Source organism: Babylonia areolata, chromosome 4, assembly GCF_041734735.1.
Source record: "Babylonia areolata isolate BAREFJ2019XMU chromosome 4, ASM4173473v1, whole genome shotgun sequence".
Taxonomy (NCBI): Eukaryota; Metazoa; Mollusca; class Gastropoda; order Neogastropoda; family Buccinidae; genus Babylonia; species Babylonia areolata.
Window position 1 is genome coordinate 15286778 of NC_134879.1, and position 17500 is coordinate 15304277.

The 17500-nt window shown below is 43.9% G+C and overlaps 1 protein-coding gene across 1 annotated transcript in view; it reads left to right on the forward strand.

The window, feature by feature from the left end:
- LOC143281576 (uncharacterized) overlaps window positions 1-17500 on the forward strand; it is a 473846-nt gene that overhangs the window by 79442 nt on the left and 376904 nt on the right. The window lies entirely within an intron of this gene.

Here is a 17500-nt window from a genome sequence, read left to right on the forward strand (position 1 = left end):
TTTTGTCAAGGCTGCACCACTTTTTGTCCAGCGGCACCGCTTTTTGTCTAGGCCGCACCGGTTTTTTTTTATCCAGGCTGCACCGCTTTTTGTCCAGCAAGATTGTGCCGCTTTCAACGACGCGACGCACACAGTACTTCAGGCAGAGTGACAACAGTCGTCTAGCACGTGCAGGATCTTCAAGAAACCGTGACGTTTCGCTGATCGTGGCTATAGCAAGGTCGTTCTTTCTTTTCTTTTCTTTTTTTCTTCTTTTTTTTTGCTGGGTGGGGGGGGGGGGGGGGCGGGGGGGGGGGGGGGGGGGGGTGGCTGAGGGGGAGGAGCGCTGTGTGTGTGTGTGTGTGTGTGTGTGTGTGTGTGTGTGTGTGTGTGTGTGTATGGGGTATTGAGTCTGTTCTCCATCATCGACCCGAATGTGTGTGTGTGTGTGTGTGTGTGTGTGTGTGTGTGTGTGTGTGTGTGTGTGTGTGTGTGTGTGGAAGGGGAGGGGGGGAGGGGGGGCGGAGGCGGGCGGAGGGGGGAGTGGGGGGGGTATTGGGTCTGTTCTCCATCATCGACTCGAATGTTTTTTTGGAATGGAAACAGAACATTGTTCATGAACAGCGCCCCCCCCACCCCCCTTTTTTTTCTCCTTTTTTTTTTTTTATCACCGACCCCTTCCAAATTGTTCAGAGCTACTTTCTGGAAAAACAACAACAACTCATCTCTCGCCTGGTGTGTGTGTGTGTGTGTGTGTGTGTGTGTGTGTGTGTGTGTGTGTGTGTGTGTGTTTGTGCGTAAGAAAAAGAAGAGAGAGATATATATATATAGACAGAGAGAGACAGACAGATAGAGATAGATAGAGATAGAGAGAAAGAGAGTGTATGACAGAGAGTGAGAATGAGAGAGAGCAAGAGAGAGAAATAGACAGAGAGACAGAAACAGGCACAGCGAGAGAGAGAGAGAGAGAGAGAGAGAGAGAGAGAGAGAGAGAGAGAGAGAGACAGACAGACAGACAGACAGACAGACAGACAGACAGACAGAGACAGAGAGAGAAAGTGAGAGAGAGAGAGAGAGATACAGAGAGATACAGAGAGAAAGAGAGAGAGAGAGTGAGAGAGGGAGAGAGAGAAAGAGATACAGAGAATGAGAACTGAACTGAACTGAAACTGTTTAATGTCATTAGCACACATGCCATAATAACATGGGGTTCACAGTTTCATGTCCAAGAAAAACAGACAAAAGTCTCAGAGACTACTCCACACATGCAGACAACAGTCTCTCAGCGTTCATGTGAATCTCCATCTATGTATATACAAAATAGGCCGACACCTTATCAAAGGTAGTGTAATAATTACTGTTCAATAAGTAAGTAAGTAAACCACCAAGCACATTAAGAAGAAATAGATCATCTCTGTGAACGATAAGCAGAATGTTTTCAAACTGAAATCAAAAGTTTTCTTGCTTTACTTGCTTCAGCAATATATTTTGCCAAGGATCTAATTACTTCGTCATTATCAGCTATTAACACATCAACTACGTTTTGCCTTACAGAGAATGAGAGAGAGAGAGTGTGAGAGAGAGATACAGAGAGAGAGAAAGAGAGAGTGAGAGTGAGAGAGAGTGAGAGAGAGAGGGTGAGAGAGAGATACAGAGAGAGAAAGAGAGAGAGATACAGAGAGAGAGGGAAAGAGAGAGAGTGAGAGAGAGAAAGAAAGAGACAGATAGACAGAAACAGGCACAGAGAGAGAGAGAGAGAGAGAGAGAGAGAGAGAGAGAGAGAGAGAGAGAGAGAGAGAGAGAGAGAGAGAGAGAGAGAGAGAGAGAGAGAATAAACTTCCATAATCCAGCAATACTTTTGGGGAAAAAGTTGAGGTCTGCATACAAACGTTGACTGACATTTAGACAAACTGAACGTGCGAAAAACGCTCTGTGAAGTTGCTCGGCAATTAAACGGAGAACCATGTGCATATAACTGTGCACACACACACACACACACACACACACACACACACACACACACACACACACACACACACACACACACACACACACACACACACACACACACACACACACACACATCATGGCGCGTCTATGTAAACGCTACAGTGCCTCGCGCAGAAATTGGTTGTCTATAGATACTGCCATCATTCACTGTTTAAACAAATATTGATTTGTTTCATACCTGACGCCAGAAGTTAATGAAGTACGTGATGCTGACGAGATAATAGTTCTCAGATCAATATTGAAAAAGACGGGCTCAATAGCCGAATGGCTAAAGCGTTGGACTTTCAATCTGAGGGTCCCGGGTTCGAATCTCGGTGACGGCGCCTGGCGGGTAAAGGGTGGAGATTTTTCCGATCTCCCAGGTCAACATATGTGCAGACCTGCTAGTGCCTGAACCCCCCTTCGTATGTACACGCAAGCAAAAGATCAAATACGCACGTTAAAGATCCTGTAATCCATGTCAGCGTTCGGTGGGTTATGGAAACAAGTAAATACCCAGCATGCACATCCCCGAAAGCGGAGTATGGCTGCCTACATGGCGGGGTAAAAACGGTCATACACGTAAAAGCCCACTCGTGTACATACGAGTGAACGTGGGAGTTGCAGCCCACGAACGCAGAAGAAGAAGAAGAAGAAGAAGAATATTGAAAAAAAAAAAGAAAAAAAAGAAAAGAAAAGAACCTGCAAATGTTGACAGCACGTTCCTAGTAAGTCCGACGCTGGGTGTGTTTAGTTATAGTAATATGAGAGTTATAAGCCGAAACACTACTGTTCAAGGCAGGTACTTTCATTTATTTATTTATTCATTTATTTGTTTAACAGATAGTAAAGTGTGGTAAAACTCTCCCCATTTACAAGGTACACAACTTCAAGTCAATGCTGCTTACGCGACCGATTCAGCAAGCACACAAGTTAATAATAAAAGGTTCATTGGAACAAACCCAGACACTTCCTTTGTTTATTTATCTATTCATTTATCTGCTTATTTCGTTTGGCATGTAACAGACCATTTCATCATTCTGTTATTCTCACATTCAATACAGTTTAGAGAGAGAGAGAGAGAGAGAGAGAGAGAGAGAGAGAGAGAGAGAGAGAGAGAGAGAGAGAGATAGATAGATATATATATATAGAGAGACAGAGATAGATAGATAGAGAAAGAGATAGAGACAGAGAGAGACAGAGAGATAGACAGATAGATATATGTAGAGAGAGACAGAGATAGATAGATAGATAGAGAGAGAGAGAGAGAGAGAGATGGCCGATATGAACTGAAAAGCATTTATTCGCATCTCGATTCAGTTAAGCATCACGTTATATCAATGTCTTCCTCGCGCTATTATGATTAATGCATCACTTAATATCAATTATATGGATGCTTATATAACACCTATCCTCGATCGGAGACCAAGCTCTAAGCGCTTTAGAAACACGGGGGTCATTTACACAACAGGCTGCCTACCTAGTACCTGGGTAGAGCCGGCAGACGGCTGCCATTGGGTGCTCATCATTCGTTTCCTATGTCATTCAATCAGGTTTCAGTTACGCACACATACACATTCATACAGAAATGTAACATTTTACGTGTATGACCGTTCTATTTAGTTATCTCACCATGTAGGCAGCCATACTCCATTTTCGGGTGGTGTGTGCTGGGTATTTTCTTGTTTCCCAAACCCACCGAACGCCGACGTTGATGACAGGATCTTTAACGTGCGTATTTGATCTTCTGCGTGCGTATACACACGAAGGGGGTTCAGGCACTAGCAGGTCTGCACATATGTTGACCTGGGAGATCTGAAAAAAAAAATCTCCGCCCTTTACCCACCAGGCACCGTTACGGAGATTCGAACCTGTGACCCTCGGTTTTAAAGTCCAACTCGGCTGTTGCGCCCGTCGTCATGACGGCTATATATGCACGCTGTACGTGAACACACACACACACACGCGCGCGCAAAACAAACAACCCCCCCCCCCCCCCACAAACAAACACAAAACATCAGAATCAAGTTTACTCTTTTGAAGACCAGGGGGAAAAAAACAACAACACATAATAAAGAACAAGAAGTCAGAGCAGCGAATCATATCTCGATCACACACACACACACACACACACACACACACACACAACACACACACACACACAGATACACACACACACGTGGGACCAGCTGCCTTGTCCATCAAAACCCCTACACACACACACACACACACACACACACACACAGAGATAGAGCTACATCGTCAGCTATTTGTTCTCCCAAGTCGCTGTCAGTTGTGTGTGTGTCAGTAAAACTTTGTCCCACTGACAGGCGGTGTTTGTGCCCAACGAGGGTGTGTGTGTGTGTGTGTGTGTGGGGGGGGGGGGGGGTCGGGGGGTCGGGGGGTGGGGGGGGGGGGGGTGAGGGGTGGTCAGTGCAGTGATCACGGTGATTTCCCAGAGGTCCGTTCCATCCAACAGTGCAGGTAGGGGGCTGGGGGGTGTGTGGGGGGTGATGGGGTGGGGGTGGGGGGGAGCACGTGTCTCTCCCCCCCCACCCCTCTTACCCCCGTTCCGCATGACAGCGGTCAAAAGCGATGGGTCCCCATCGTCATCATCCGCAGCGAACCGCGACGACAAGACAAGACAAGACTGAATCGTTTGTCATCCACCCCTGCCGATTAAATGGAATGATGAAAAAGAAAAAAAAGAAGAAGAAAGGATGCGTTATACAAGATATATTGTATTATATTGTATTGCGTTGTGTTGTATTGCATTGCATTACTCTTTTTGTCTTGTCTTGTCTTGTCTTGTATTTCATTGTATTGTAGTGTATTGTATGGCATTGTATTTTGTTGTATTGTATTGTGTTGTATGGTATAGTATTGTGTTGTATGGCATTGTGCGGCATTTATTGTAATGTATGGCAATGTATTGTGTTGTATTGTATTGTACTGTGTTGTATTGTGTTGCATTGTATTGTATTGTATTGTCATCACCGTGAACTTGGAAGACCCTGCAAGCGCTTCAAGGACACCTTGTAGACAAACCTCAAAGCCTGTGACATACACATCGCTTCCTGGGAAACTGATGCCCTTGACCGCTCTCGCTGGAGGACGCTGTGCTCTAGTGGCATAAAGACGTTTGAAAACAAGAGAACGCTGGCCATCATTAAGGAGAAGCGTGAGCGAAGGAAGCAGGGCTCAACTTCTGGAGACGTTTTCCCTTCCAACACCTGTTGGAAGTGCTGCGCATCCAGAATCGGCCTCTTCTCCCATATGAAGACACACACCGACAGATAAGCCTGCCTGCCTTCTCATCCGTCGGACCGACGGGAGACTCCATCATGTGTTGTATTGTATTGTATTGTATTGTATTGTATTGTATTGTCAATCATTCACCCTGCCGGTTAAATGGACTAATAAAAGATATGCGTCATAACATTACATATTGTATGGTATTGTATGTCATTGTATTGGATTAGTCTTTTCTGTCACAATAGATTTCTCTGTGTGAAATATACAGAGATAAGTCAAATACCTTGCCTATGAAACGAAATGATAAAAGAGACGCGTCATATGAATACACATTGTATTGTATTGTATTGTATTGTATTGTATAGTATGGCATTGTAATGGCGTTATATTGGATTACTCTTTTCTGTCACAACAGATTTCTCTGTGTTAGATATACAGAGATAAGTCACAAAATACTAAAGAAATGTGTCACCAAGTAACGTTGGCAACCATTCACTGTCATTTGTTAAAGCATTGAATCGAACTGTATCCTCACAACACGAGATGAAATTACACACGTTTAGCATGAAACTGTTAAACGCATTTCACTCCATTTCAGCACGCTTTTTTTTTTTTTTGAAGTGTCAGTAATATGTTTGAGTATGGTTACTGCTTAGATTATTTTTCATACAAAAAAAAAAAAAAAAAAGAAAAAAAAAGAAAAAAGAAAAAGATTTGTACTCCTTGGGCGCAAAGATAAAACTATAACGAATAAAAAAAAGTGATGACACTCTATTTGTTTTCAGTCTATATGTATAAAATCAATAGCCCTGACATGGCCCATTTGTGTGTCTGCCGAGCTGTAAGCATCATGGTTTGACCGGAATGTTCCCTGTTCAGTCTGTTTAAGGATCACACACACACACACACACACACACACACACACACACGCATGCACATACACACGCGCACACGCAGACACACACACACACACATACACATGCACATACACATGCACATACACACGCGCACACACACACACACACACACACACACACACACACACACACACACACACACACACACCTCAACAACAAATGAATAAAGAGACATGCAAAAAAGATAGACGGCCAATGTATTTTAGGTGTCGGCAGTCACTATTGGGTCTCACTGACAAGTCTTTATAGCAATTACAGAACAACATAAGCGTCACATAATAGGACAGACATACCACCATTCAACAATGACAACAACTGTCTTTATCATTTTTTCTGATATGTGTTATTTATTTATATATGAATTTGACCGAACGCAGTGACGCCTCCTTGAGCTACTGATACTGACACTGTTATTTGTACCGGGTCCCACTGGACCTTTTCTGTCACAGAACATCATCACATGTTTGTAAGAATAAATAAAGACGGGCGCAATAGCCGAGTGGTTAAAGCGTTGGACTGTCAATCTGAGGGTCCCGGGTTCGAATCACGGTGACGGCGCCTGGTGGGTAAAGGGTGGAGATTTTTACGATCTCCCAGGTCAACATATGTGCAGACCTGCTTAGTGCCTGAACCCCCTTCGTGTGTATATGCAAGCAGAAGATCAAATACGCACGTTAAAGATCCTGTAATCCATGTCAGCGTTCGGTGGGTTATGGAAACAAGAACATACCCAGCATGCACACCCCCGAAAACGGAGTATGGCTGCCTACGTGGCGGGGTAAAAACGGTCATACACGTAAAAGCCCACTCGTGTACATACGAGTGAACGCAGAAGAAGAAGAGGACATACGTCAACATATACTATCGGCGACTGTTTTATATCTTCTGATATCTGTGACACAACTGGGTCTCATGGGCCTCAACTTGTGGCCGTCAGGACCGTCAGGCCTGTTGTGAGGATTGGACTAGATGTCTGAAACTTGTGTCCGTCCAGTCTAACGGAAGAGAGAGAGAGAGAGAGAGAGAGAGAGAGAGAGAGAGAGAGAGAGAGAGAGAGAGAGAGACAGACAGAGAGACAGAGAGAGACAGAAACAGAGAGACAGAGACAGACAGAGACATATAATCACAGAGACAAACACAGAGAAGAGCAGAACAGAGAGATAGATAAATAGATATATAGAGAGATAGACAGAGAGAGAGAGAGAGAGATAGATAGAGAGAAAGACAGAGAGAAAGAGACAGAGACATATAATCACAGAGACAAACACACAGAGAAGAGCAGAACAGAGAGATAGATAAATAGATAAATAGATAGATAGATAGATAGATAGAGATAGAGAGAGAGAGAGACAGATAGAGAGACAGAGAGAGAAAGAGACAGACAGGGCAGAGCAGAGCACACACACACACACACACACACACACAGAGAGAGAGAGAGAGAGAGAGAGAGAGAGAGAGAGAGAGAGAGAGAGAGAGAGAGAGAGAATGTTTTTCTTCTTCTGTAAGAATTTGTGTAACTGCAACCTCTCCTCATCCCGCCTCTTCCGTCCACCCCCCCCCAACCCCCCACCACAACCCTCCCTCTCTTTCTTTGAAACTTTTAAAAACTACACTTAACAACTTTGTCAAGTCTCCCAAAGACTGACTGATCAAATTTCTGCTCTTGTTTTTTTCTGTCTAAAATTCTCTGTCTGGTTCACTGAATAGGTTATTTCTCTCCAGTTTCCAACATTCCTGTCACAAAAGATTTCAGTCTTTGATATCGTCTCGACGGCATGCGAACTCGATTTAGATACAAGATTCCGAATTATTGCTGCATAAGATTTATTTTTTATTTTTATTATTTTTTTTTTATTGCGGTTGATATGCAACAACAAGACATGCGTATAAGAGAGTTATAATTTCCATTCAAGTTTGCAGTGACGCTTTTTCACTTTTCATGAATCCATAAAAGTCTTTGCTGGGGGGAATTCTCAGGCTTTGCTCATATTCATACATTCCCCACACATGCGGAAGATTAAAATACGCACGTTAAAGATCCTGAAATCCATGTCAGCGTTCGGTGGGTTATGGAAACAAGAACATACCCAGCATGCACACCCCGAAAACGGAGTATGGCTGCCTACATGGAGGGGTATATAAACAAAACGGTCATACACGTAAAAAAAAAGGTACATGTCTGTCTAAGTGTGTATGTGTGCGTGCTCGAAATCTGACTGAATGACACAGGAAACGAATGACGAGCGCCCAGTGGCAGCCGGTAGTCGGCTCTACCCAGGTAGGCAGCCTGTTGTGTAAATGACCACGTGTTTGTAAAACGCTCAGAGCTTGGTCTTCGGCCGAGGATTGGCGCTATATAAGTATCCATATCAATCAATCAATCAACAAAAAAAGAAAAAAAAAGAAGCTACTTTACAACACTTTCGCATTCATCTCTCTTCTTTTCGCTCAATGTCCCTCTCCTCCCCCTCCCTCCCCACCCCAACTCTCTCTGTCTCTGTCGATGTTTAAAAAAAATTTTTTTTTTTTAGTTTTGGTTTATTGTTTTTGCTTATAGCGCCGTCTGAACGCAACGACCAATATGGTCATTGATTAGCTATTGTCGTTCTTTTCTTTGTAGCTATTATGGTTTAACTATTTTCTTTTGTTTATGCATTTTTTTAAAATTTGTATTTCTTTTTATCACAACAGATTTCTCTATGTGAAATTCGGGCTGTTCTCCCCAGCGTCGCCACACTACAGCGCCACCCATTTTTTTGCCCCCCTGCGTGCAGTTTTATTTGTTTTTTTCCTATCGAAGCGGATTTTTCTACAGAATTTTGCCAGGAACAACCCTTTTGTCGTCGTGGGTTCTTTTACGTGCGCTAAGTGCATGCTGCACACGGGACCTCGGTTTATCGTCTCATCCGAATGACTAGCGTCCAGACCACCACTCAAGGTCTAGCTAGTGGAGGAGGGAGGGGGAGAAAATATCGGCGGCTGAGCCGTGATTGGAACCAGCGCGCTCAGATTCTCTCTCGCTTCCTAGGCGGACGCGTTACCTCTAGGCCATCACTCCACTTTGCACACCTTGGTGCGTGGAGAGGGAAAGGGGGAGGGGGGGGGGCTAGAAAAGAGCGTAACGCAAAGACTAAGTTCGGAAAAAAGAGAGAAGAGGGGGGTGGGGTGGGGGTGGGAGGTGGGGGGGGGGGGAGTAAGTTTCTCTAGCCCTGTTATGTTCCTGATTGCTTGGTGACCCAGTGAAGGGACAGACTCTTGATGTTCCTTTGGGTATCAGAGACGTTTGTCTCGTAGGCTGGTTGAAGAAAACTTCTTTTAATTAAAAAAAAAAGCAAAAAAAAAGCAGTGACTGGCTCGTCGAAGTTGTCAACGAAGTGAGGGAAAAGTTTTTCGAGATATTCTACTCTCTCTCTCTCTCTCTCTCCTTCTCTCTCTCTCTCTCTCTCTCTCTCTCTCTCTCTCTCCTTCTCTCTCTCTCTGTCTCTCTCTTTCTCTCTCTCTCTCTCTCTCTCTCTCCTTTCCTTTTCTCTCTCTCCCTCTCTCCCTGTCTCTCTCTTTCTCTCTCTGCCTCCCCCCTCTCTCTCCCCTCTCTCTCTCTCTCTCTGTCTCTGTCTCTCTCTCTTTCTCTGTCTCCCCCCCCTCTCTCTCCCTCTCTGTTTCATGTTCGGGTGCGCGTCGTCAATCACTTATTTTTTTCATGTCATGTTGCTTCCGTGTACTGTTCTCTCTATCGACCTTCTAGAAATATCACACACACACACTCATTCACACATATACACACACGCATACGCACGCACGCACACACACATACACACACACATACGCACGCACGCACACACACACACACATACGCACACGCGCACACACACACACACATACGCACCCACACCCACACCCACCTACACACACACACACACACACACACACACACACACATACAAGGCTGCTTTGCCTCTTTTCGTAAGATCTCACAACGGACGTTGTGTCTTAGAACTGTTTGGTCGTGGCTTTAATGAAAGAGTTTTCTGTGACTTTCTCCCATCATGCAGGAAACACTATTTTTGGGGGGTCGGTGGGGGCGCGGGGGGCGGCGGGGGTGGGGGTGGGGTTATTCTAGAGCAAAAGCAGGACTCAAATAACGTCTGGCCGAAATGCCCCCCGCCCCTCCCCCTCTCCACCTCCCCACCTCCCCACCCCCAAAAAAGTGCTGACGCCTACATAATTGATTGTTCCTCAATTTATCCATTGAACGAGGATGCGTTATAACTTTGTACAGGAGTTATTGTCTGCCGCCTTTGCTGCTCGCGATCAGGGTCAGGTGATACAATGTTCAAAAAGAGCTTTGAACTTTGATAATGTAATATTCTTATAGAAGCTTTTAACTAACAAAGAGACAACCCACCTCGCTGTACATGATCTATACTTGTTTCAAAGAAACTTTGAACTTATTTCTAAAGAAGTTTTAGTAAAGACAAAAAAAAAAAAAAAAAAAAAAAAAAAAGGATAAAATTTTCAAATTCACACAGCTGTCAGTCAGCACAACCACCACAATTTCCAAGAAAATAACATTCAGGGGAAAAAAAAAAACGAATGGGGAAAGTGAAAGGGCCATAATGTATTCAATAAATTGCAATAACATATGCATTTGTTAACAGACAACTCCCGCCACCTCTGTTTTCACAACTGTCTTCTTGACTCATCAGCCCTGTTCCTCAACAGAATCTTCACCATTTTCCTACTCGCCCGTGTATTGTCCTAATGCGTTCCATGTCACGACTCATAGCGCCTTTTGGGACAGGTGTGACCGTCTCCTGTTATGATGTCGGTGTTGAAATGTTTTCAAGACATTCAGATACAGATATTTCTATTTCGCACCACAGCTGTCTGCACCATCACACCTTTGATATTGTCCAAGACTTTTTGTCTAGACTGCACTGCTTTTGTCAAGATTGCACCGCTTTTTGACTAGATCACACAGCTTTTGTCTCGACTGCACCGCTTTTGACAAGGATGTACGCATTTGTCTAGACTGTGCCGCTTTTGTCTAGATAGCACTGCTTTTGTCACGTCTGCACCGCTTTTGTCTAGGTTGCGCTACTTTTTTTATTCAAGATTTCACCGCTTTTGTCTAGACTGCACCGCTGTTTGTCTAGACTGCACCACTTTCTAAGGACGCTCACAGTGACAGTCGAGTGGCACGTGCAGGACATTCGTAACATTTCACTGAACGTGACCGATGTCTACACATGACGCGACTGGATTGGGTTTGTTTTTCGTCGATGTATCGCTTTTGTCTAGATTGTACCGCTTTAGTCTAGATTGTACCGCTTTTTGTCTAGACTGCACTGCTTTTGTCTAGATTGTACCGCTTTTGTCTAGACTGCACTGCTTTTGTCAAGGTTATACCGCTTTTTGTCTAGACTGCACTGCTTTTGTCTAGATTTACCACGTTTCGTCTAGACTGCACCCCTTTTGTCAAGATTGCACCACTTTTTGTCTAGACTGCACCGCTTTTGTCTAGATTGTACCGCTTTTGTCTTGGCTGCACCGCTTTTGTCTAGATTGTACCGCTTTTGTCTAGATTGTACCGCTTTTGTCTAGGCTGCACCGCTTTTGTCTAGATTGTACCAATTTTTGTCTAGACTGTACCACTTTTGTCTAGATAACACCGCTTTTGTCTCGACTGCACTGCTTTTGACAAGAATGTACGCTTTTGTCTAGACTGTACCGCTTTTGTCTAGATAGCACCGCTTTTGTCACGTCTGCACCGCTTTTGTCTAGGTTGCGCTACTTTTTTTTTTATTCAAGATTTCACCACTTTTGTCTAGACTGCACCGCTGTTTGTCTAGACTGCACCACTTTCTAAGGACGCTCACAGTGACAGTCGAGTGGCACGTGCAGGACATTCGTAACATTTCACTGAACGTGACGGATGTCCACACATGACGCGACTGGATTGGGTTTGTTTTTCGTGGATCCAAAGGTGTTTTTTTTCCCCCCTTAACTAGAAGGTTTTCGTTGTTTATTTCCATTTTCCTTGTCCTTCTAAAAATATTTCACATATAAAGTTAGGTTTGGGAAGACTAATATCTTCTTTGTCTTTGTCATCTACCTCTTCTATTTCTGTCTCTTTCTTTCGCTTTGAATTTGCCTGTATGTGTGAGCACAGAGAACTTTAAAACTAAAGAGTCCTCAAAGTCAGCAGTCGAGACACACACACACACACACACACACACACGCACGCACTCAACTCACACACACACACACACACACACACACACACACAGACACATATACTCACTCAACTCACACACACACACACACACACACACACACACACACACACACACACACACACACACACACACACACTCAACTCACACACACACACATACACACACACACGGACGGCTCGATAGGAGACAATTTAGTTTTCTCAGCCCCCCCCCCCCTTCCCCACCACCGGCCTTACAAAACCCCTACAGTTGTTTGTGAGACAAATGTGGACCCTGTCTAACAAAATCGTTCTGGTAGTTCACTTAAAATTGAAATGAGGACTAATGAAGTCACCACATTACGCTCTCGTACATACTGCTCTCCTTAACTTGCTTCTGTGAATCCCTGGGTCAGAATGATGGAAATCATTCACAGACAGACAGACAGACAGACAGACAGACAGACAGACAGAGAAAGAGAAACTGACTGGGAGAGAGGTGGGAGAGAGAGAGAGAGAGAGAGAGAGAGAGAGAGAGAGAGAGAGAGAGAGAGAGAGACAGACAGACAGACAGACAGACAGACAGACAGCTATAAAGAGAAACACAGAGAGGCGCGCGCACACACACAGACACACACACACACACACACACACACACACACACACACACACACACATACAGACACACTCACACTCTCTCTCGCACACACACTCACTCACACACACACACACACACACACACACACACACACACACACACACATAGAGGAAGAGAGGGAGAAAGACCGTGAGAAAGGTTGTTTTGTTCTTTGAATGTTGGTGTGGTATTTTTTTTTCTTCTTTCCACAGTCAGTTCACTGATCTGTTTTCTGATCATGATAAACGCACTGTGCTGGGCTGTAAACACCGAACCGAGCTGCATGGAAACGGATGGAATTTTAGAGCCACCCAGACACGCATTTCCAAAATGGGTCCTGTTGGCATCGTCTTCTGAAGGTCTGTCTCACGTACCGACGGGCGCAATAGCCGAATGGTTAAAGCGTTGGACTGTCGATCTGACGGTCCCGGGTTCGAATCACGGTGACGGCGCCTAGTGGGTAAAGGGTGGAGATTTTTTCGATCTCCCAGGTCAACATATGTGCAGACGTGCTAGTGCCTGAACCCCCTTCGTGTGTATATGCAAGCAGAAGATCAAATACGCACGTTAAAGATCCTGTAATCCATGTCAGTGTTCGGTGGGTTATGGAAACAAGAACATACCCAGCATGCACACCCCCGAAAACGGGGGTGCCTACATGGCGGGGTAAAAACGGTCATACACGTAAAAGCCCACTCGTGTGCATACGAGTGAACGCAGAAGAAGTCTCACGTACCTTGCTGGAGTTCGGTCCGGTTCCTTGCCACAGCCAAACCCTCCTCCTCTCGAATCACAGCATCATCTTTGACCAAAACCATTAAAGTATGTCTTTTGTGACACAAGATTCTTGATAGATATAAACAAACTTCGCTGCTTGCTCTTGTGCAGAAATCGCGTTCTGCAAATGATTCTAGCTCGCTAGTATCTGTTTCATTACTATAGCTTTGTAGTTCTTATCTTTTGTTGTTGTTTTTTTGAGTGTGTGTTGTTTTGAAATGTCGTTGGTCACATTTTCTCCCCCCACACCCTCCCGTCCCCTCCCCAAACAAACGTGCCCTGAAAACAGACACTAGGCATGTTCAAATTAACTCACTCAGTACGGCCAGTCCTCTCTTCTCCTCTACACAGACACCTCGGATGTCCAGTGGGTGTCTCAATGACCCAACCTTTAGCTTCCGTCGTCAGAATTGTCGTATTCTTTGTCAACATTCACCTCTTCAGTGTAAGAGCCTTCCGCTGGTAATATTTTGATGGTTATAATTGGGGTGAAACGCTGTTAACGTCGTCTCTTTCGCCCTTCGTATGGAGAGAGTTAATGGGGATGCTGAAGCTAAAAGTTCTCTGTTGTTCTGACGTGTGTTTGGTATTATTTTCATGTCTCCTTTTTCTCTGCACTATTTCTTTTGACTGGTGTCTTTTCATTAAGACACGTGTGTGTGTGTGTGTGTGTGTGTGTGTGTGTGTGTGTGTGTGTGTGTGTGTGTGTGTGTGTGTGTGTGTGTGTGTGTGTGTGTGTGTGTGTGTGTGCGTGTGTGTGTGTGTGTGTGTGCGTGTGTGCCTGCGTGTGTGCGTGTGTGTGTGTGTGTGTGTGTGTGTGTGTGTGTGTGTGTGTGTGAGTGTGTGTGTGTGTGCGTGAGAGAGAGAGCGAGAGAGAGAGAGAGAGAGAGAGAGAGAGAGAGAGAGAGAGCAAACAGTCAAACAGCCAAGCAAACAATCTATCAATGAATCAACGTATATATCATATGATCTTCACGAACAAGCAAGCATGTGCACATGGTAAACAAGGGCATGCTCATAACATTCACACGACAAAAAAGTCCAAGAATCTCAACACAATCGTAGCATAAAATGAAGCTCCTCAAACATAAGAGTACAGTGTCAACTTTCTTGATATTTTTTGTGTGTGGCTTCTGTAAGGTCCTGAACCGAAACTTTAGGCTTCAGCCGACTTCCATGTTTCAACAAAAAGTGCACGGCGAGTTTCAGTTTCAGTTTCAGTAGCTCAAGGAGGCGTCACTGCATTCGGACAAATCCATATACGTTACACCACATCTGCCAAGCAGATGCCTGACCAGCAGCGTAACCCAACGCGCTTAGTCAGGCCTTGAGGAAAAAAAAGAAAGAAAAAAAAGGTGAATAAATGATAGATAAGCTTACACAAATAAATAAATAAATAATAAATAATAACTATAATGTAAAAAAAAAAAAAAAAAAAAAAAAAAACAAGCAAATAGATGTAAAACATGAAGACACACATTCACATATACACCCACACATGCATAACAGATATGCACCGAACATGCAGTTTCACAGATATGAAAGCACAGTCAAATACATATAAACGTACATGAGCACGGCGAAGAAATTGAAACAAAGAGGAATTTGACAAAAAGACACAAAAAGAACGAACTTTTCTTTTTCTCGTAATTCGTTACCAAGGAGGGAAGGTGGCGAAATGGTTAAGACGCTCATCTGCCGATACAGTGTCCGCAGGGGTCGGGGTTCGAATTCCAGCTCTCGCTCTTTTTTTTTTTTTTTTTTTTTTTTTTTTTCCAAATTTGATTGGGAACTAAAACTGAGCATCTAGTCATCTGGATAAGACGATAAACCGAGGTCCCCGTGTGCAGCATCCACTTGGCGTATTGGGATGTCATCTGGGCAAAATTCTTTAGAAGAAATCTGATCTGATATGCACACACACACACACACACACACACACACACACACACACACACACACACACACATACACACACACACACACACACACACACACACACACACACACACACACACACACACACACACACACACACACACACACACACACACACACACACACATACACACACACACACACACACACACACACACACACACACACACACACACACACACACACACACATATATATGCACGTACTCAAATCCTGACTAAGCTGCTGTCAGTTATCTGCCCAACAAATGTGATGCAGCGGATATGGATTTGTCCGAATGCTGTGACGCCTCCTTGAGAAACTGAAACTGTTGATTTTTTTCTTCTTTCTCCCCCCCCCCCCTACCCCCCTCCCTTCCCTCCCACCTACTGCTGTTTTGATCTCTCTGTCTGTCTCTTCTGTGTCTGTGTCTGTCTGTCTGTCTGTCTCTCTCTCTCTATCTGTCTGCCTGTCTCTCTTACCTAATCCCGGAGCTATATGAGTTATTACTTGCTGACAATTGTAGCAAGCATCCACGAAAAAACGTGTCATATGCATGATTAAATGAAACGCAAAAACCGGTCATCGCACAAAAATCGTAAGAGATATAGATCATATTCCCGGGAAAAAACCCCCTCAAATCTCTCACAAAAATGACAACAACAACAACAACTACAACAAAACTGACAGCCTAATCCATATTCTGATTTTAAAGCATCAGTTTTTGTTGTTGTTGTTGTTGTGTAGTTCGGGTTAGAATGATATGAGTTTGTGATGCGACATTTTCTTTAAAAAAAAAGAAAAAAAAAAGCAGAAGTGAGTTAGCATTTATGGATCTGTCCGCACGTCTTGACACCTCCGTGAAATTGAAGCTGGTGTGAGATTGTTTCTAGCGAGAGTGATCAATTATGAATTTTATGGATGAATGAGTTTTATTTCTGAGGGTAACAGAATAAACAACAATTATTGTTTTTTTTTTTTCATCCAGTCCCTAACAGGAGAAAATTGGGGGAAAAATATAAACAAATGAATTGCAAATAGCATCATATTACATCAAACGAGAAAGGAACAAAAAAAAAAAAAATCAAAGCATCACATTCTTTACAAATCATGGAAAGGACTACATGGAAATTGTACACATAAACGCAAACACGAATAACGTATATGTGCGAAGAAGTATAGAGAAAATAGAGACAGACAGACAGACAGACAGACAGACAGACAAACAGAGGGAGGGAGGGAGGGAGGGAGGAAGACGTCTTTAAGAACAGTACCATCATATGGATTTCTTAATTCATAGACAGAAATAACAAACTGTTCTATCAGATACTTAATTTCTATTTAGAATTAGCAAAGCTTTCCATCAGACAGTCATGATACCTTTCTTTGAAAACAAGTATGAACATGACAGGTGCTTGTTTTCCTTTTTACTCTCTCTTTCTTTCTTTTTCACACACACACACACACACACACACACACACACACACACACACACACACACACACACACACACACACACACACACACACACACACACACTGTCTCTTTCCCTCTTTGTCCCTCTGTCTGCGTTTACGAGCATGTGTTAGAAAGAGAATGTTGGTTTGCGTATGCATGTATGAGTGTGTGTGTGTGTGTGTGTGTGTGTGTGTGTGTGTGTGTGTGTGTGTGTGTGTGTGTGTGTGTGTGTGTGTGTGTGCTTGCGCGCGTGCAAGCGTGCGCATTTGTGTGCATGTCTAAGTATGTCAGCGTGTACACCCGCTTTTAAAGCATAACCTACGTGAGCATAATGATAATTAGCGCGCGCGCAAAATT